General features: G+C 40.9%; 26 non-coding genes across 26 annotated transcripts; 17 read left to right on the top strand and 9 right to left on the bottom strand.

Annotated features, from left to right (window-relative positions):
• The first annotated feature begins 126 nt into the window (after positions 1 to 126).
• Positions 127 to 199, top strand: TRNAA-AGC (transfer RNA alanine (anticodon AGC)). The gene has a single exon. It is a non-coding gene; the product is annotated as a tRNA-Ala (tRNA).
• Positions 200 to 307: 108 nt separating this feature from the next.
• TRNAY-GUA (transfer RNA tyrosine (anticodon GUA)) lies at positions 308 to 393 on the top strand. Its single transcript is given in 2 exon segments — positions 308 to 344; positions 358 to 393. It is a non-coding gene; the product is annotated as a tRNA-Tyr (tRNA).
• Positions 394 to 616: 223 nt separating this feature from the next.
• Positions 617 to 690, bottom strand: TRNAN-GUU (transfer RNA asparagine (anticodon GUU)). The gene has a single exon. It is a non-coding gene; the product is annotated as a tRNA-Asn (tRNA).
• A 1,742-nt stretch (positions 691 to 2,432) lies between these two features.
• TRNAA-AGC (transfer RNA alanine (anticodon AGC)) lies at positions 2,433 to 2,505 on the top strand. The gene has a single exon. It is a non-coding gene; the product is annotated as a tRNA-Ala (tRNA).
• A 98-nt stretch (positions 2,506 to 2,603) lies between these two features.
• Positions 2,604 to 2,689, top strand: TRNAY-GUA (transfer RNA tyrosine (anticodon GUA)). Its single transcript is given in 2 exon segments — positions 2,604 to 2,640; positions 2,654 to 2,689. It is a non-coding gene; the product is annotated as a tRNA-Tyr (tRNA).
• Positions 2,690 to 2,912: 223 nt separating this feature from the next.
• TRNAN-GUU (transfer RNA asparagine (anticodon GUU)) lies at positions 2,913 to 2,986 on the bottom strand. The gene has a single exon. It is a non-coding gene; the product is annotated as a tRNA-Asn (tRNA).
• A 1,742-nt stretch (positions 2,987 to 4,728) lies between these two features.
• Positions 4,729 to 4,801, top strand: TRNAA-AGC (transfer RNA alanine (anticodon AGC)). The gene has a single exon. It is a non-coding gene; the product is annotated as a tRNA-Ala (tRNA).
• Positions 4,802 to 4,909: 108 nt separating this feature from the next.
• Positions 4,910 to 4,995, top strand: TRNAY-GUA (transfer RNA tyrosine (anticodon GUA)). Its single transcript is given in 2 exon segments — positions 4,910 to 4,946; positions 4,960 to 4,995. It is a non-coding gene; the product is annotated as a tRNA-Tyr (tRNA).
• A 223-nt stretch (positions 4,996 to 5,218) lies between these two features.
• On the bottom strand, positions 5,219 to 5,292 carry TRNAN-GUU (transfer RNA asparagine (anticodon GUU)). Its single transcript has one exon. It is a non-coding gene; the product is annotated as a tRNA-Asn (tRNA).
• A 1,741-nt stretch (positions 5,293 to 7,033) lies between these two features.
• TRNAA-AGC (transfer RNA alanine (anticodon AGC)) lies at positions 7,034 to 7,106 on the top strand. The gene has a single exon. It is a non-coding gene; the product is annotated as a tRNA-Ala (tRNA).
• A 108-nt stretch (positions 7,107 to 7,214) lies between these two features.
• On the top strand, positions 7,215 to 7,300 carry TRNAY-GUA (transfer RNA tyrosine (anticodon GUA)). Its single transcript is given in 2 exon segments — positions 7,215 to 7,251; positions 7,265 to 7,300. It is a non-coding gene; the product is annotated as a tRNA-Tyr (tRNA).
• Positions 7,301 to 7,523: 223 nt separating this feature from the next.
• Positions 7,524 to 7,597, bottom strand: TRNAN-GUU (transfer RNA asparagine (anticodon GUU)). Its single transcript has one exon. It is a non-coding gene; the product is annotated as a tRNA-Asn (tRNA).
• Positions 7,598 to 9,339: 1,742 nt separating this feature from the next.
• TRNAA-AGC (transfer RNA alanine (anticodon AGC)) lies at positions 9,340 to 9,412 on the top strand. Its single transcript has one exon. It is a non-coding gene; the product is annotated as a tRNA-Ala (tRNA).
• A 98-nt stretch (positions 9,413 to 9,510) lies between these two features.
• TRNAY-GUA (transfer RNA tyrosine (anticodon GUA)) lies at positions 9,511 to 9,596 on the top strand. Its single transcript is given in 2 exon segments — positions 9,511 to 9,547; positions 9,561 to 9,596. It is a non-coding gene; the product is annotated as a tRNA-Tyr (tRNA).
• Positions 9,597 to 9,819: 223 nt separating this feature from the next.
• Positions 9,820 to 9,893, bottom strand: TRNAN-GUU (transfer RNA asparagine (anticodon GUU)). The gene has a single exon. It is a non-coding gene; the product is annotated as a tRNA-Asn (tRNA).
• A 1,369-nt stretch (positions 9,894 to 11,262) lies between these two features.
• TRNAA-AGC (transfer RNA alanine (anticodon AGC)) lies at positions 11,263 to 11,335 on the top strand. The gene has a single exon. It is a non-coding gene; the product is annotated as a tRNA-Ala (tRNA).
• Positions 11,336 to 11,752: 417 nt separating this feature from the next.
• TRNAN-GUU (transfer RNA asparagine (anticodon GUU)) lies at positions 11,753 to 11,826 on the bottom strand. Its single transcript has one exon. It is a non-coding gene; the product is annotated as a tRNA-Asn (tRNA).
• A 1,743-nt stretch (positions 11,827 to 13,569) lies between these two features.
• On the top strand, positions 13,570 to 13,642 carry TRNAA-AGC (transfer RNA alanine (anticodon AGC)). Its single transcript has one exon. It is a non-coding gene; the product is annotated as a tRNA-Ala (tRNA).
• Positions 13,643 to 13,750: 108 nt separating this feature from the next.
• TRNAY-GUA (transfer RNA tyrosine (anticodon GUA)) lies at positions 13,751 to 13,836 on the top strand. Its single transcript is given in 2 exon segments — positions 13,751 to 13,787; positions 13,801 to 13,836. It is a non-coding gene; the product is annotated as a tRNA-Tyr (tRNA).
• Positions 13,837 to 14,059: 223 nt separating this feature from the next.
• TRNAN-GUU (transfer RNA asparagine (anticodon GUU)) lies at positions 14,060 to 14,133 on the bottom strand. The gene has a single exon. It is a non-coding gene; the product is annotated as a tRNA-Asn (tRNA).
• Positions 14,134 to 15,874: 1,741 nt separating this feature from the next.
• TRNAA-AGC (transfer RNA alanine (anticodon AGC)) lies at positions 15,875 to 15,947 on the top strand. Its single transcript has one exon. It is a non-coding gene; the product is annotated as a tRNA-Ala (tRNA).
• Positions 15,948 to 16,045: 98 nt separating this feature from the next.
• Positions 16,046 to 16,131, top strand: TRNAY-GUA (transfer RNA tyrosine (anticodon GUA)). Its single transcript is given in 2 exon segments — positions 16,046 to 16,082; positions 16,096 to 16,131. It is a non-coding gene; the product is annotated as a tRNA-Tyr (tRNA).
• Positions 16,132 to 16,354: 223 nt separating this feature from the next.
• On the bottom strand, positions 16,355 to 16,428 carry TRNAN-GUU (transfer RNA asparagine (anticodon GUU)). Its single transcript has one exon. It is a non-coding gene; the product is annotated as a tRNA-Asn (tRNA).
• Positions 16,429 to 18,170: 1,742 nt separating this feature from the next.
• Positions 18,171 to 18,243, top strand: TRNAA-AGC (transfer RNA alanine (anticodon AGC)). The gene has a single exon. It is a non-coding gene; the product is annotated as a tRNA-Ala (tRNA).
• Positions 18,244 to 18,351: 108 nt separating this feature from the next.
• TRNAY-GUA (transfer RNA tyrosine (anticodon GUA)) lies at positions 18,352 to 18,437 on the top strand. Its single transcript is given in 2 exon segments — positions 18,352 to 18,388; positions 18,402 to 18,437. It is a non-coding gene; the product is annotated as a tRNA-Tyr (tRNA).
• A 223-nt stretch (positions 18,438 to 18,660) lies between these two features.
• TRNAN-GUU (transfer RNA asparagine (anticodon GUU)) lies at positions 18,661 to 18,734 on the bottom strand. The gene has a single exon. It is a non-coding gene; the product is annotated as a tRNA-Asn (tRNA).
• Positions 18,735 to 19,307: the final 573 nt, after the last annotated feature.

The following is a 19,307-nucleotide window of genomic DNA, read 5'->3' as shown; positions in this document are numbered from 1 at the left end:
GGAGAAAGGAATCTGTACTTAAAAAAAAAAAAAAAAAAAAAAAAAAAAGCACTCAATGGCACATTTGACTATAAGTAAACTGTGACATGGTGTGGCGTGAAACTGATAATGGCGTTCGTCGGGCATGGGGGATTAGCTCAAGTGGTAGAGCGCTCGCTTAGCATGCGAGAGGTAGCGGGATCGATGCCCGCATTCTCCAATACAATCTTTGGATTCCTTTTTCAGTTGGCCGAGTGAATTGTTTATGCCACCTGCTCGTGGCACACACGTCCAAACCTTGAAGACTTTCAACAATGGCTAAATCAAGCCTTCGATAGCTCAGCTGGTAGAGCGGAGGACTGTAGATCTAAATTAGCAATCCTTAGGTCGCTGGTTCAATTCCGGCTCGAAGGAAGTTTTGTGTATTCTATCAGATGTTTTCAACCTTCTGGCAAATACCAGACAGCTATGCTCTTTCTGGACATGTAGACAGAAACACAACCGGAAAGTTTTTTCTCCAGTTTGCCTTGTGAATTCAAAACTTAGGCAGCAACAGTGCTTTTACTTTATGGAGATGCTGAGCACCAATGTGAAAACGTCTTCAACTGTAGCATGCTACCCAAGCAAAAGGAACCAACGTCCCTGGGTGGACTCGAACCACCAACCTTTCGGTTAACAGCCGAACGCGCTAACCGATTGCGCCACAGAGACACAAACGCCTGCCGAACTTTCGTCTAACAGCCGGACGCACCCACCAGTTTTAACCGGAACCTTAAACAATGGTCAGACACCATTTCCTCTAATGATTTTCAACAATAATATGACACAAGAAAGCAAAAAAAAACAAAGAAACAATTGCAGAACCCCAGGAGTACTCTAGTCGCCAACAAATATGTAATGGCTGAAAATTTACATGTCATCGACCTGAACACAAACAGTCATTAGAATTTTACTCTGTACATCTGTTAACACAAGCAGAGTGGCGCAGCGGAAGCGTGCTGGGCCCATAACCCAGAGGTCGATGGATCGAAGCCATCCTCTGCTAAATTGTGCTGCATTGCATCTTTTTCTACAAACTAGCTAAGTTTTTTTCACTTCCCCATTTTGGTTCTCTATATACAGAGAAATGGTTTGCTAGAAAATTGCTCGACTGTATTTGTAGACCATAATTCACATTGTGAAACCCAGCGGTCAATGGATTGAAACCAACCTCTGCTAAATAGTTGTGTTTTATAAACTTCATCATTGCATATCAACTGAACTTTTCTGTCAACAGCAAACGTGTCTCGGATCAAAAACACTAGTCAAAATCCTAAATCCCAGTACAACTCGTGCCAAAGGACCAGAAGGAGATTCGCGACCTCTCAGCATTTTCTATATTCAAACCAAACCATAAAAGATCAATCTTTTCGCTTGGGATTGTGCTGCATTACAACTTTTTTCTACAAACTAGGTAAGTTTTTTTTCATTCCCCCAGTTTGGTTCTCTATATACAGAGAAATGGTTTACTAGAAAATTGCTCGACTGTATTTGTAGGCCATAATTCACATTGTGAAACCCAGCGGTCGATGGATCGAAACCAACCTCTGCTAAATAGTTGTGTTTTATAAACTTCATCATTGCATATCAACTGAACTTTTCTGTCAACAGCAAACGTGTCTCGGATCAAAAACACTAGTCAAAATCCTAAATCCCAGTACAACTCGTGCCAAAGGACCAGAAGGAGATTCGCGACCTCTCAGCATTTTCTATATTCAAACCAAACCATAAAAGGTCAATCTTTTTGCTTGGGATTGTGCTGCATTACAACTTTTTTCTACAAACTAGGTAAGTTTTTTTTACTCCCCCAGTCTGGTTCTCTACATACATAGAAATGGTTTGCTAGAAAATTGCCCGACTGTATTTGTAGGCCATAATTCACATTGTGAAACCCAGCGGTCGATGGATCGAAACCAACCTCTGCTAAATAGTTGTGATTTATAAACTTCATCATTGCATATCAACTGAACTTTTCTGTCAACAGCAAACGTGTCTCGGATCAAAAACACTAGTCAAAATCCTAAATCCCAGTACAACTCGTGCCAAAGGACCAGAAGGAGATTCGCGACCTCTCAGCATTTTCTATAATCAAACCAAACCATAAAAGGTCAATCTTTTTGCTTGGGATTGTGCTGCATTACAACTTTTTTCTACAAACTAGGTAAGTTTTTTTTACTCCCCCAGTCTGGTTCTCTACATACGTAGAAATGGTTTGCTAGAAAATTGCTCGACTTTATTTGTAGGCCATAATTCACATTGTGAACTCCGTAGATGTTCTTCAAATATGGGAGAAAGGAATCTGTACTTAAAAAAAAAAAAAAAAAAAAAAAAAAAAAGCACTCAATGGCACATTTGACTATAAGTAAACTGTGACATGGTGTGGCGTGAAACTGATAATGGCGTTCGTCGGGCATGGGGGATTAGCTCAAGTGGTAGAGCGCTCGCTTAGCATGCGAGAGGTAGCGGGATCGATGCCCGCATTCTCCAATACAATCTTTTTCAGTTGGCCGAGTGAATTGTTTATGCCACCTGCTCGTGGCACACACGTCCAAACCTTGAAGACTTTCAACAATGGCTAAATCAAGCCTTCGATAGCTCAGCTGGTAGAGCGGAGGACTGTAGATCTAAATTAGCAATCCTTAGGTCGCTGGTTCAATTCCGGCTCGAAGGAAGTTTTGTGTATTCTATCAGATGTTTTCAACCTTCTGGCAAATACCAGACAGCTATGCTCTTTCTGGACATGTAGACAGAAACACAACCGGAAAGTTTTTTCTCCAGTTTGCCTTGTGAATTCAAAACTTAGGCAGCAACAGTGCTTTTACTTTATGGAGATGCTGAGCACCAATGTGAAAACGTCTTCAACTGTAGCATGCTACCCAAGCAAAAGGAACCAACGTCCCTGGGTGGACTCGAACCACCAACCTTTCGGTTAACAGCCGAACGCGCTAACCGATTGCGCCACAGAGACACAAACGCCTGCCGAACTTTCGTCTAACAGCCGGACGCACCCACCAGTTTTAACCGGAACCTTAAACAATGGTCAGACACCATTTCCTCTAATGATTTTCAACAATAATATGACACAAGAAAGCAAAAAAAAACAAAGAAACAATTGCAGAACCCCAGGAGTACTCTAGTCGCCAACAAATATGTAATGGCTGAAAATTTACATGTCATCGACCTGAACACAAACAGTCATTAGAATTTTACTCTGTACATCTGTTAACACAAGCAGAGTGGCGCAGCGGAAGCGTGCTGGGCCCATAACCCAGAGGTCGATGGATCGAAACCATCCTCTGCTAAATTGTGCTGCATTGCATCTTTTTCTACAAACTAGCTAAGTTTTTTTTCACTTCCCCATTTTGGTTCTCTATATACAGAGAAATGGTTTGCTAGAAAATTGCTCGACTGTATTTGTAGACCATAATTCACATTGTGAAACCCAGCGGTCAATGGATTGAAACCAACCTCTGCTAAATAGTTGTGTTTTATAAACTTCATCATTGCATATCAACTGAACTTTTCTGTCAACAGCAAACGTGTCTCGGATCAAAAACACTAGTCAAAATCCTAAATCCCAGTACAACTCGTGCCAAAGGACCAGAAGGAGATTCGCGACCTCTCAGCATTTTCTATATTCAAACCAAACCATAAAAGATCAATCTTTTCGCTTGGGATTGTGCTGCATTACAACTTTTTTCTACAAACTAGGTAAGTTTTTTTTCATTCCCCCAGTTTGGTTCTCTATATACAGAGAAATGGTTTACTAGAAAATTGCTCGACTGTATTTGTAGGCCATAATTCACATTGTGAAACCCAGCGGTCGATGGATCGAAACCAACCTCTGCTAAATAGTTGTGTTTTATAAACTTCATCATTGCATATCAACTGAACTTTTCTGTCAACAGCAAACGTGTCTCGGATCAAAAACACTAGTCAAAATCCTAAATCCCAGTACAACTCGTGCCAAAGGACCAGAAGGAGATTCGCGACCTCTCAGCATTTTCTATATTCAAACCAAACCATAAAAGGTCAATCTTTTTGCTTGGGATTGTGCTGCATTACAACTTTTTTCTACAAACTAGGTAAGTTTTTTTTACTCCCCCAGTCTGGTTCTCTACATACATAGAAATGGTTTGCTAGAAAATTGCCCGACTGTATTTGTAGGCCATAATTCACATTGTGAAACCCAGCGGTCGATGGATCGAAACCAACCTCTGCTAAATAGTTGTGATTTATAAACTTCATCATTGCATATCAACTGAACTTTTCTGTCAACAGCAAACGTGTCTCGGATCAAAAACACTAGTCAAAATCCTAAATCCCAGTACAACTCGTGCCAAAGGACCAGAAGGAGATTCGCGACCTCTCAGCATTTTCTATAATCAAACCAAACCATAAAAGGTCAATCTTTTTGCTTGGGATTGTGCTGCATTACAACTTTTTTCTACAAACTAGGTAAGTTTTTTTTACTCCCCCAGTCTGGTTCTCTACATACGTAGAAATGGTTTGCTAGAAAATTGCTCGACTTTATTTGTAGGCCATAATTCACATTGTGAACTCCGTAGATGTTCTTCAAATATGGGAGAAAGGAATCTGTACTTAAAAAAAAAAAAAAAAAAAAAAAAAAAAGCACTCAATGGCACATTTGACTATAAGTAAACTGTGACATGGTGTGGCGTGAAACTGATAATGGCGTTCGTCGGGCATGGGGGATTAGCTCAAGTGGTAGAGCGCTCGCTTAGCATGCGAGAGGTAGCGGGATCGATGCCCGCATTCTCCAATACAATCTTTGGATTCCTTTTTCAGTTGGCCGAGTGAATTGTTTATGCCACCTGCTCGTGGCACACACGTCCAAACCTTGAAGACTTTCAACAATGGCTAAATCAAGCCTTCGATAGCTCAGCTGGTAGAGCGGAGGACTGTAGATCTAAATTAGCAATCCTTAGGTCGCTGGTTCAATTCCGGCTCGAAGGAAGTTTTGTGTATTCTATCAGATGTTTTCAACCTTCTGGCAAATACCAGACAGCTATGCTCTTTCTGGACATGTAGACAGAAACACAACCGGAAAGTTTTTTCTCCAGTTTGCCTTGTGAATTCAAAACTTAGGCAGCAACAGTGCTTTTACTTTATGGAGATGCTGAGCACCAATGTGAAAACGTCTTCAACTGTAGCATGCTACCCAAGCAAAAGGAACCAACGTCCCTGGGTGGACTCGAACCACCAACCTTTCGGTTAACAGCCGAACGCGCTAACCGATTGCGCCACAGAGACACAAACGCCTGCCGAACTTTCGTCTAACAGCCGGACGCACCCACCAGTTTTAACCGGAACCTTAAACAATGGTCAGACACCATTTCCTCTAATGATTTTCAACAATAATATGACACAAGAAAGCAAAAAAAAACAAAGAAACAATTGCAGAACCCCAGGAGTACTCTAGTCGCCAACAAATATGTAATGGCTGAAAATTTACATGTCATCGACCTGAACACAAACAGTCATTAGAATTTTACTCTGTACATCTGTTAACACAAGCAGAGTGGCGCAGCGGAAGCGTGCTGGGCCCATAACCCAGAGGTCGATGGATCGAAGCCATCCTCTGCTAAATTGTGCTGCATTGCATCTTTTTCTACAAACTAGCTAAGTTTTTTTCACTTCCCCATTTTGGTTCTCTATATACAGAGAAATGGTTTGCTAGAAAATTGCTCGACTGTATTTGTAGACCATAATTCACATTGTGAAACCCAGCGGTCAATGGATTGAAACCAACCTCTGCTAAATAGTTGTGTTTTATAAACTTCATCATTGCATATCAACTGAACTTTTCTGTCAACAGCAAACGTGTCTCGGATCAAAAACACTAGTCAAAATCCTAAATCCCAGTACAACTCGTGCCAAAGGACCAGAAGGAGATTCGCGACCTCTCAGCATTTTCTATATTCAAACCAAACCATAAAAGATCAATCTTTTCGCTTGGGATTGTGCTGCATTACAACTTTTTTCTACAAACTAGGTAAGTTTTTTTTCATTCCCCCAGTTTGGTTCTCTATATACAGAGAAATGGTTTACTAGAAAATTGCTCGACTGTATTTGTAGGCCATAATTCACATTGTGAAACCCAGCGGTCGATGGATCGAAACCAACCTCTGCTAAATAGTTGTGTTTTATAAACTTCATCATTGCATATCAACTGAACTTTTCTGTCAACAGCAAACGTGTCTCGGATCAAAAACACTAGTCAAAATCCTAAATCCCAGTACAACTCGTGCCAAAGGACCAGAAGGAGATTCGCGACCTCTCAGCATTTTCTATATTCAAACCAAACCATAAAAGGTCAATCTTTTTGCTTGGGATTGTGCTGCATTACAACTTTTTTCTACAAACTAGGTAAGTTTTTTTTACTCCCCCAGTCTGGTTCTCTACATACATAGAAATGGTTTGCTAGAAAATTGCCCGACTGTATTTGTAGGCCATAATTCACATTGTGAAACCCAGCGGTCGATGGATCGAAACCAACCTCTGCTAAATAGTTGTGATTTATAAACTTCATCATTGCATATCAACTGAACTTTTCTGTCAACAGCAAACGTGTCTCGGATCAAAAACACTAGTCAAAATCCTAAATCCCAGTACAACTCGTGCCAAAGGACCAGAAGGAGATTCGCGACCTCTCAGCATTTTCTATAATCAAACCAAACCATAAAAGGTCAATCTTTTTGCTTGGGATTGTGCTGCATTACAACTTTTTTCTACAAACTAGGTAAGTTTTTTTTACTCCCCCAGTCTGGTTCTCTACATACGTAGAAATGGTTTGCTAGAAAATTGCTCGACTTTATTTGTAGGCCATAATTCACATTGTGAACTCCGTAGATGTTCTTCAAATATGGGAGAAAGGAATCTGTACTTAAAAAAAAAAAAAAAAAAAAAAAAAAAAGCACTCAATGGCACATTTGACTATAAGTAAACTGTGACATGGTGTGGCGTGAAACTGATAATGGCGTTCGTCGGGCATGGGGGATTAGCTCAAGTGGTAGAGCGCTCGCTTAGCATGCGAGAGGTAGCGGGATCGATGCCCGCATTCTCCAATACAATCTTTGGATTCCTTTTTCAGTTGGCCGAGTGAATTGTTTATGCCACCTGCTCGTGGCACACACGTCCAAACCTTGAAGACTTTCAACAATGGCTAAATCAAGCCTTCGATAGCTCAGCTGGTAGAGCGGAGGACTGTAGATCTAAATTAGCAATCCTTAGGTCGCTGGTTCAATTCCGGCTCGAAGGAAGTTTTGTGTATTCTATCAGATGTTTTCAACCTTCTGGCAAATACCAGACAGCTATGCTCTTTCTGGACATGTAGACAGAAACACAACCGGAAAGTTTTTTCTCCAGTTTGCCTTGTGAATTCAAAACTTAGGCAGCAACAGTGCTTTTACTTTATGGAGATGCTGAGCACCAATGTGAAAACGTCTTCAACTGTAGCATGCTACCCAAGCAAAAGGAACCAACGTCCCTGGGTGGACTCGAACCACCAACCTTTCGGTTAACAGCCGAACGCGCTAACCGATTGCGCCACAGAGACACAAACGCCTGCCGAACTTTCGTCTAACAGCCGGACGCACCCACCAGTTTTAACCGGAACCTTAAACAATGGTCAGACACCATTTCCTCTAATGATTTTCAACAATAATATGACACAAGAAAGCAAAAAAAAACAAAGAAACAATTGCAGAACCCCAGGAGTACTCTAGTCGCCAACAAATATGTAATGGCTGAAAATTTACATGTCATCGACCTGAACACAAACAGTCATTAGAATTTTACTCTGTACATCTGTTAACACAAGCAGAGTGGCGCAGCGGAAGCGTGCTGGGCCCATAACCCAGAGGTCGATGGATCGAAACCATCCTCTGCTAAATTGTGCTGCATTGCATCTTTTTCTACAAACTAGCTAAGTTTTTTTTCACTTCCCCATTTTGGTTCTCTATATACAGAGAAATGGTTTGCTAGAAAATTGCTCGACTGTATTTGTAGACCATAATTCACATTGTGAAACCCAGCGGTCAATGGATTGAAACCAACCTCTGCTAAATAGTTGTGTTTTATAAACTTCATCATTGCATATCAACTGAACTTTTCTGTCAACAGCAAACGTGTCTCGGATCAAAAACACTAGTCAAAATCCTAAATCCCAGTACAACTCGTGCCAAAGGACCAGAAGGAGATTCGCGACCTCTCAGCATTTTCTATATTCAAACCAAACCATAAAAGATCAATCTTTTCGCTTGGGATTGTGCTGCATTACAACTTTTTTCTACAAACTAGGTAAGTTTTTTTTCATTCCCCCAGTTTGGTTCTCTATATACAGAGAAATGGTTTACTAGAAAATTGCTCGACTGTATTTGTAGGCCATAATTCACATTGTGAAACCCAGCGGTCGATGGATCGAAACCAACCTCTGCTAAATAGTTGTGTTTTATAAACTTCATCATTGCATATCAACTGAACTTTTCTGTCAACAGCAAACGTGTCTCGGATCAAAAACACTAGTCAAAATCCTAAATCCCAGTACAACTCGTGCCAAAGGACCAGAAGGAGATTCGCGACCTCTCAGCATTTTCTATATTCAAACCAAACCATAAAAGGTCAATCTTTTTGCTTGGGATTGTGCTGCATTACAACTTTTTTCTACAAACTAGGTAAGTTTTTTTTACTCCCCCAGTCTGGTTCTCTACATACATAGAAATGGTTTGCTAGAAAATTGCCCGACTGTATTTGTAGGCCATAATTCACATTGTGAAACCCAGCGGTCGATGGATCGAAACCAACCTCTGCTAAATAGTTGTGATTTATAAACTTCATCATTGCATATCAACTGAACTTTTCTGTCAACAGCAAACGTGTCTCGGATCAAAAACACTAGTCAAAATCCTAAATCCCAGTACAACTCGTGCCAAAGGACCAGAAGGAGATTCGCGACCTCTCAGCATTTTCTATAATCAAACCAAACCATAAAAGGTCAATCTTTTTGCTTGGGATTGTGCTGCATTACAACTTTTTTCTACAAACTAGGTAAGTTTTTTTTACTCCCCCAGTCTGGTTCTCTACATACGTAGAAATGGTTTGCTAGAAAATTGCTCGACTTTATTTGTAGGCCATAATTCACATTGTGAACTCCGTAGATGTTCTTCAAATATGGGAGAAAGGAATCTGTACTTAAAAAAAAAAAAAAAAAAAAAAAAAAAAGCACTCAATGGCACATTTGACTATAAGTAAACTGTGACATGGTGTGGCGTGAAACTGATAATGGCGTTCGTCGGGCATGGGGGATTAGCTCAAGTGGTAGAGCGCTCGCTTAGCATGCGAGAGGTAGCGGGATCGATGCCCGCATTCTCCAATACAATCTTTTTCAGTTGGCCGAGTGAATTGTTTATGCCACCTGCTCGTGGCACACACGTCCAAACCTTGAAGACTTTCAACAATGGCTAAATCAAGCCTTCGATAGCTCAGCTGGTAGAGCGGAGGACTGTAGATCTAAATTAGCAATCCTTAGGTCGCTGGTTCAATTCCGGCTCGAAGGAAGTTTTGTGTATTCTATCAGATGTTTTCAACCTTCTGGCAAATACCAGACAGCTATGCTCTTTCTGGACATGTAGACAGAAACACAACCGGAAAGTTTTTTCTCCAGTTTGCCTTGTGAATTCAAAACTTAGGCAGCAACAGTGCTTTTACTTTATGGAGATGCTGAGCACCAATGTGAAAACGTCTTCAACTGTAGCATGCTACCCAAGCAAAAGGAACCAACGTCCCTGGGTGGACTCGAACCACCAACCTTTCGGTTAACAGCCGAACGCGCTAACCGATTGCGCCACAGAGACACAAACGCCTGCCGAACTTTCGTCTAACAGCCGGACGCACCCACCAGTTTTAACCGGAACCTTAAACAATGGTCAGACACCATTTCCTCTAATGATTTTCAACAATAATATGACACAAGAAAGCAAAAAAAAACAAAGAAACAATTGCAGAACCCCAGGAGTACTCTAGTCGCCAACAAATATGTAATGGCTGAAAATTTACATGTCATCGACCTGAACACAAACAGTCATTAGAATTTTACTCTGTACATCTGTTAACACAAGCAGAGTGGCGCAGCGGAAGCGTGCTGGGCCCATAACCCAGAGGTCGATGGATCGAAACCATCCTCTGCTAAATTGTGCTGCATTGCATCTTTTTCTACAAACTAGCTAAGTTTTTTTTCACTTCCCCATTTTGGTTCTCTATATACAGAGAAATGGTTTGCTAGAAAATTGCTCGACTGTATTTGTAGACCATAATTCACATTGTGAAACCCAGCGGTCAATGGATTGAAACCAACCTCTGCTAAATAGTTGTGTTTTATAAACTTCATCATTGCATATCAACTGAACTTTTCTGTCAACAGCAAACGTGTCTCGGATCAAAAACACTAGTCAAAATCCTAAATCCCAGTACAACTCGTGCCAAAGGACCAGAAGGAGATTCGCGACCTCTCAGCATTTTCTATATTCAAACCAAACCATAAAAGATCAATCTTTTCGCTTGGGATTGTGCTGCATTACAACTTTTTTCTACAAACTAGGTAAGTTTTTTTTCATTCCCCCAGTTTGGTTCTCTATATACAGAGAAATGGTTTACTAGAAAATTGCTCGACTGTATTTGTAGGCCATAATTCACATTGTGAAACCCAGCGGTCGATGGATCGAAACCAACCTCTGCTAAATAGTTGTGTTTTATAAACTTCATCATTGCATATCAACTGAACTTTTCTGTCAACAGCAAACGTGTCTCGGATCAAAAACACTAGTCAAAATCCTAAATCCCAGTACAACTCGTGCCAAAGGACCAGAAGGAGATTCGCGACCTCTCAGCATTTTCTATATTCAAACCAAACCATAAAAGGTCAATCTTTTTGCTTGGGATTGTGCTGCATTACAACTTTTTTCTACAAACTAGGTAAGTTTTTTTTACTCCCCCAGTCTGGTTCTCTACATACGTAGAAATGGTTTGCTAGAAAATTGCTCGACTTTATTTGTAGGCCATAATTCACATTGTGAACTCCGTAGATGTTCTTCAAATATGGGAGAAAGGAATCTGTACTTAAAAAAAAAAAAAAAAAAAAAAAAAAAAGCACTCAATGGCACATTTGACTATAAGTAAACTGTGACATGGTGTGGCGTGAAACTGATAATGGCGTTCGTCGGGCATGGGGGATTAGCTCAAGTGGTAGAGCGCTCGCTTAGCATGCGAGAGGTAGCGGGATCGATGCCCGCATTCTCCAATACAATCTTTGGATTCCTTTTTCAGTTGGCCGAGTGAATTGTTTATGCCACCTGCTCGTGGCACACACGTCCAAACCTTGAAGACTTTCAACAATGGCTAAATCAAGCCTTCGATAGCTCAGCTGGTAGAGTGGAGGACTGTAGATCTAAATTAGCAATCCTTAGGTCGCTGGTTCAATTCCGGCTCGAAGGAAGTTTTGTGTATTCTATCAGATGTTTTCAACCTTCTGGCAAATACCAGACAGCTATGCTCTTTCTGGACATGTAGACAGAAACACAACCGGAAAGTTTTTTCTCCAGTTTGCCTTGTGAATTCAAAACTTAGGCAGCAACAGTGCTTTTACTTTATGGAGATGCTGAGCACCAATGTGAAAACGTCTTCAACTGTAGCATGCTACCCAAGCAAAAGGAACCAACGTCCCTGGGTGGACTCGAACCACCAACCTTTCGGTTAACAGCCGAACGCGCTAACCGATTGCGCCACAGAGACACAAACGCCTGCCGAACTTTCGTCTAACAGCCGGACGCACCCACCAGTTTTAACCGGAACCTTAAACAATGGTCAGACACCATTTCCTCTAATGATTTTCAACAATAATATGACACAAGAAAGCAAAAAAAAACAAAGAAACAATTGCAGAACCCCAGGAGTACTCTAGTCGCCAACAAATATGTAATGGCTGAAAATTTACATGTCATCGACCTGAACACAAACAGTCATTAGAATTTTACTCTGTACATCTGTTAACACAAGCAGAGTGGCGCAGCGGAAGCGTGCTGGGCCCATAACCCAGAGGTCGATGGATCGAAACCATCCTCTGCTAAATTGTGCTGCATTACAACTTTTTTCTACAAACTAGGTAAGTTTTTTTTCATTCCCCCAGTTTGGTTCTCTATATACAGAGAAATGGTTTACTAGAAAATTGCACGACTGTATTTGTAGGCCATAATTCACATTGTGAAACCCAGCGGTCAATGGATTGAAACCAACCTCTTCTAAATAGTTGTGTTTTATAAACTTCATCATTGCATATCAACTGAACTTTTCTGTCAACAGCAAACGTGTCTCGGATCAAAAACACTAGTCAAAATCCTAAATCCCAGTACAACTCGTGCCAAAGGACCAGAAGGAGATTCGCGACCTCTCAGCATTTTCTATATTCAAACCAAACCATAAAAGATCAATCTTTTCGCTTGGGATTGTGCTGCATTACAACTTTTTTCTACAAACTAGGTAAGTTTTTTTTCATTCCCCCAGTTTGGTTCTCTATATACAGAGAAATGGTTTACTAGAAAATTGCTCGACTGTATTTGTAGGCCATAATTCACATTGTGAAACCCAGCGGTCGATGGATCGAAACCAACCTCTGCTAAATAGTTGTGTTTTATAAACTTCATCATTGCATATCAACTGAACTTTTCTGTCAACAGCAAACGTGTCTCGGATCAAAAACACTAGTCAAAATCCTAAATCCCAGTACAACTCGTGCCAAAGGACCAGAAGGAGATTCGCGACCTCTCAGCATTTTCTATATTCAAACCAAACCATAAAAGGTCAATCTTTTTGCTTGGGATTGTGCTGCATTACAACTTTTTTCTACAAACTAGGTAAGTTTTTTTTACTCCCCCAGTCTGGTTCTCTACATACATAGAAATGGTTTGCTAGAAAATTGCCCGACTGTATTTGTAGGCCATAATTCACATTGTGAAACCCAGCGGTCGATGGATCGAAACCAACCTCTGCTAAATAGTTGTGATTTATAAACTTCATCATTGCATATCAACTGAACTTTTCTGTCAACAGCAAACGTGTCTCGGATCAAAAACACTAGTCAAAATCCTAAATCCCAGTACAACTCGTGCCAAAGGACCAGAAGGAGATTCGCGACCTCTCAGCATTTTCTATAATCAAACCAAACCATAAAAGGTCAATCTTTTTGCTTGGGATTGTGCTGCATTACAACTTTTTTCTACAAACTAGGTAAGTTTTTTTTACTCCCCCAGTCTGGTTCTCTACATACGTAGAAATGGTTTGCTAGAAAATTGCTCGACTTTATTTGTAGGCCATAATTCACATTGTGAACTCCGTAGATGTTCTTCAAATATGGGAGAAAGGAATCTGTACTTAAAAAAAAAAAAAAAAAAAAAAAAAAAAGCACTCAATGGCACATTTGACTATAAGTAAACTGTGACATGGTGTGGCGTGAAACTGATAATGGCGTTCGTCGGGCATGGGGGATTAGCTCAAGTGGTAGAGCGCTCGCTTAGCATGCGAGAGGTAGCGGGATCGATGCCCGCATTCTCCAATACAATCTTTGGATTCCTTTTTCAGTTGGCCGAGTGAATTGTTTATGCCACCTGCTCGTGGCACACACGTCCAAACCTTGAAGACTTTCAACAATGGCTAAATCAAGCCTTCGATAGCTCAGCTGGTAGAGCGGAGGACTGTAGATCTAAATTAGCAATCCTTAGGTCGCTGGTTCAATTCCGGCTCGAAGGAAGTTTTGTGTATTCTATCAGATGTTTTCAACCTTCTGGCAAATACCAGACAGCTATGCTCTTTCTGGACATGTAGACAGAAACACAACCGGAAAGTTTTTTCTCCAGTTTGCCTTGTGAATTCAAAACTTAGGCAGCAACAGTGCTTTTACTTTATGGAGATGCTGAGCACCAATGTGAAAACGTCTTCAACTGTAGCATGCTACCCAAGCAAAAGGAACCAACGTCCCTGGGTGGACTCGAACCACCAACCTTTCGGTTAACAGCCGAACGCGCTAACCGATTGCGCCACAGAGACACAAACGCCTGCCGAACTTTCGTCTAACAGCCGGACGCACCCACCAGTTTTAACCGGAACCTTAAACAATGGTCAGACACCATTTCCTCTAATGATTTTCAACAATAATATGACACAAGAAAGCAAAAAAAAACAAAGAAACAATTGCAGAACCCCAGGAGTACTCTAGTCGCCAACAAATATGTAATGGCTGAAAATTTACATGTCATCGACCTGAACACAAACAGTCATTAGAATTTTACTCTGTACATCTGTTAACACAAGCAGAGTGGCGCAGCGGAAGCGTGCTGGGCCCATAACCCAGAGGTCGATGGATCGAAGCCATCCTCTGCTAAATTGTGCTGCATTGCATCTTTTTCTACAAACTAGCTAAGTTTTTTTCACTTCCCCATTTTGGTTCTCTATATACAGAGAAATGGTTTGCTAGAAAATTGCTCGACTGTATTTGTAGACCATAATTCACATTGTGAAACCCAGCGGTCAATGGATTGAAACCAACCTCTGCTAAATAGTTGTGTTTTATAAACTTCATCATTGCATATCAACTGAACTTTTCTGTCAACAGCAAACGTGTCTCGGATCAAAAACACTAGTCAAAATCCTAAATCCCAGTACAACTCGTGCCAAAGGACCAGAAGGAGATTCGCGACCTCTCAGCATTTTCTATATTCAAACCAAACCATAAAAGATCAATCTTTTCGCTTGGGATTGTGCTGCATTACAACTTTTTTCTACAAACTAGGTAAGTTTTTTTTCATTCCCCCAGTTTGGTTCTCTATATACAGAGAAATGGTTTACTAGAAAATTGCTCGACTGTATTTGTAGGCCATAATTCACATTGTGAAACCCAGCGGTCGATGGATCGAAACCAACCTCTGCTAAATAGTTGTGTTTTATAAACTTCATCATTGCATATCAACTGAACTTTTCTGTCAACAGCAAACGTGTCTCGGATCAAAAACACTAGTCAAAATCCTAAATCCCAGTACAACTCGTGCCAAAGGACCAGAAGGAGATTCGCGACCTCTCAGCATTTTCTATATTCAAACCAAACCATAAAAGGTCAATCTTTTTGCTTGGGATTGTGCTGCATTACAACTTTTTTCTACAAACTAGGTAAGTTTTTTTTACTCCCCCAGTCTGGTTCTCTACATACATAGAAATGGTTTGCTAGAAAATTGCCCGACTGTATTTGTAGGCCATAATTCACATTGTGAAACCCAGCGGTCGATGGATCGAAACCAACCTCTGCTAAATAGTTGTGATTTATAAACTTCATCATTGCATATCAACTGAACTTTTCTGTCAACAGCAAACGTGTCTCGGATCAAAAACACTAGTCAAAATCCTAAATCCCAGTACAACTCGTGCCAAAGGACCAGAAGGAGATTCGCGACCTCTCAGCATTTTCTATAATCAAACCAAACCATAAAAGGTCAATCTTTTTGCTTGGGATTGTGCTGCATTACAACTTTTTTCTACAAACTAGGTAAGTTTTTTTTACTCCCCCAGTCTGGTTCTCTACATACGTAGAAATGGTTTGCTAGAAAATTGCTCGACTTTATTTGTAGGCCATAATTCACATTGTGAACTCCGTAGATGTTCTTCAAATATGGGAGAAAGGAATCTGTACTTAAAAAAAAAAAAAAAAAAAAAAAAAAAAGCACTCAATGGCACATTTGACTATAAGTAAACTGTGACATGGTGTGGCGTGAAACTGATAATGGCGTTCGTCGGGCATGGGGGATTAGCTCAAGTGGTAGAGCGCTCGCTTAGCATGCGAGAGGTAGCGGGATCGATGCCCGCATTCTCCAATACAATCTTTTTCAGTTGGCCGAGTGAATTGTTTATGCCACCTGCTCGTGGCACACACGTCCAAACCTTGAAGACTTTCAACAATGGCTAAATCAAGCCTTCGATAGCTCAGCTGGTAGAGCGGAGGACTGTAGATCTAAATTAGCAATCCTTAGGTCGCTGGTTCAATTCCGGCTCGAAGGAAGTTTTGTGTATTCTATCAGATGTTTTCAACCTTCTGGCAAATACCAGACAGCTATGCTCTTTCTGGACATGTAGACAGAAACACAACCGGAAAGTTTTTTCTCCAGTTTGCCTTGTGAATTCAAAACTTAGGCAGCAACAGTGCTTTTACTTTATGGAGATGCTGAGCACCAATGTGAAAACGTCTTCAACTGTAGCATGCTACCCAAGCAAAAGGAACCAACGTCCCTGGGTGGACTCGAACCACCAACCTTTCGGTTAACAGCCGAACGCGCTAACCGATTGCGCCACAGAGACACAAACGCCTGCCGAACTTTCGTCTAACAGCCGGACGCACCCACCAGTTTTAACCGGAACCTTAAACAATGGTCAGACACCATTTCCTCTAATGATTTTCAACAATAATATGACACAAGAAAGCAAAAAAAAACAAAGAAACAATTGCAGAACCCCAGGAGTACTCTAGTCGCCAACAAATATGTAATGGCTGAAAATTTACATGTCATCGACCTGAACACAAACAGTCATTAGAATTTTACTCTGTACATCTGTTAACACAAGCAGAGTGGCGCAGCGGAAGCGTGCTGGGCCCATAACCCAGAGGTCGATGGATCGAAACCATCCTCTGCTAAATTGTGCTGCATTGCATCTTTTTCTACAAACTAGCTAAGTTTTTTTTCACTTCCCCATTTTGGTTCTCTATATACAGAGAAATGGTTTGCTAGAAAATTGCTCGACTGTATTTGTAGACCATAATTCACATTGTGAAACCCAGCGGTCAATGGATTGAAACCAACCTCTGCTAAATAGTTGTGTTTTATAAACTTCATCATTGCATATCAACTGAACTTTTCTGTCAACAGCAAACGTGTCTCGGATCAAAAACACTAGTCAAAATCCTAAATCCCAGTACAACTCGTGCCAAAGGACCAGAAGGAGATTCGCGACCTCTCAGCATTTTCTATATTCAAACCAAACCATAAAAGATCAATCTTTTCGCTTGGGATTGTGCTGCATTACAACTTTTTTCTACAAACTAGGTAAGTTTTTTTTCATTCCCCCAGTTTGGTTCTCTATATACAGAGAAATGGTTTACTAGAAAATTGCTCGACTGTATTTGTAGGCCATAATTCACATTGTGAAACCCAGCGGTCGATGGATCGAAACCAACCTCTGCTAAATAGTTGTGTTTTATAAACTTCATCATTGCATATCAACTGAACTTTTCTGTCAACAGCAAACGTGTCTCGGATCAAAAACACTAGTCAAAATCCTAAATCCCAGTACAACTCGTGCCAAAGGACCAGAAGGAGATTCGCGACCTCTCAGCATTTTCTATATTCAAACCAAACCATAAAAGGTCAATCTTTTTGCTTGGGATTGTGCTGCATTACAACTTTTTTCTACAAACTAGGTAAGTTTTTTTTACTCCCCCAGTCTGGTTCTCTACATACATAGAAATGGTTTGCTAGAAAATTGCCCGACTGTATTTGTAGGCCATAATTCACATTGTGAAACCCAGCGGTCGATGGATCGAAACCAACCTCTGCTAAATAGTTGTGATTTATAAACTTCATCATTGCATATCAACTGAACTTTTCTGTCAACAGCAAACGTGTCTCGGATCAAAAACACTAGTCAAAATCCTAAATCCCAGTACAACTCGTGCCAAAGGACCAGAAGGAGATTCGCGACCTCTCAGCATTTTCTATAATCAAACCAAACCATAAAAGGTCAATCTTTTTGCTTGGGATTGTGCTGCATTACAACTTTTTTCTACAAACTAGGTAAGTTTTTTTTACTCCCCCAGTCTGGTTCTCTACATACGTAGAAATGGTTTGCTAGAAAATTGCTCGACTTTATTTGTAGGCCATAATTCACATTGTGAACTCCGTAGATGTTCTTCAAATATGGGAGAAAGGAATCTGTACTTAAAAAAAAAAAAAAAAAAAAAAAAAAAAGCACTCAATGGCACATTTGACTATAAGTAAACTGTGACATGGTGTGGCGTGAAACTGATAATGGCGTTCGTCGGGCATGGGGGATTAGCTCAAGTGGTAGAGCGCTCGCTTAGCATGCGAGAGGTAGCGGGATCGATGCCCGCATTCTCCAATACAATCTTTGGATTCCTTTTTCAGTTGGCCGAGTGAATTGTTTATGCCACCTGCTCGTGGCACACACGTCCAAACCTTGAAGACTTTCAACAATGGCTAAATCAAGCCTTCGATAGCTCAGCTGGTAGAGCGGAGGACTGTAGATCTAAATTAGCAATCCTTAGGTCGCTGGTTCAATTCCGGCTCGAAGGAAGTTTTGTGTATTCTATCAGATGTTTTCAACCTTCTGGCAAATACCAGACAGCTATGCTCTTTCTGGACATGTAGACAGAAACACAACCGGAAAGTTTTTTCTCCAGTTTGCCTTGTGAATTCAAAACTTAGGCAGCAACAGTGCTTTTACTTTATGGAGATGCTGAGCACCAATGTGAAAACGTCTTCAACTGTAGCATGCTACCCAAGCAAAAGGAACCAACGTCCCTGGGTGGACTCGAACCACCAACCTTTCGGTTAACAGCCGAACGCGCTAACCGATTGCGCCACAGAGACACAAACGCCTGCCGAACTTTCGTCTAACAGCCGGACGCACCCACCAGTTTTAACCGGAACCTTAAACAATGGTCAGACACCATTTCCTCTAATGATTTTCAACAATAATATGACACAAGAAAGCAAAAAAAAACAAAGAAACAATTGCAGAACCCCAGGAGTACTCTAGTCGCCAACAAATATGTAATGGCTGAAAATTTACATGTCATCGACCTGAACACAAACAGTCATTAGAATTTTACTCTGTACATCTGTTAACACAAGCAGAGTGGCGCAGCGGAAGCGTGCTGGGCCCATAACCCAGAGGTCGATGGATCGAAGCCATCCTCTGCTAAATTGTGCTGCATTGCATCTTTTTCTACAAACTAGCTAAGTTTTTTTCACTTCCCCATTTTGGTTCTCTATATACAGAGAAATGGTTTGCTAGAAAATTGCTCGACTGTATTTGTAGACCATAATTCACATTGTGAAACCCAGCGGTCAATGGATTGAAACCAACCTCTGCTAAATAGTTGTGTTTTATAAACTTCATCATTGCATATCAACTGAACTTTTCTGTCAACAGCAAACGTG

Source organism: Dendrobates tinctorius, unplaced genomic scaffold, assembly GCF_039654945.1.
Source record: "Dendrobates tinctorius isolate UK_male_01 unplaced genomic scaffold, ASM3965494v1 ptg000251l, whole genome shotgun sequence".
Taxonomy (NCBI): Eukaryota; Metazoa; Chordata; class Amphibia; order Anura; family Dendrobatidae; genus Dendrobates; species Dendrobates tinctorius.
The sequence above is the reverse complement of the archived record's forward strand: the minus strand, read 5'-3'. Positions and strand labels throughout refer to the sequence as shown.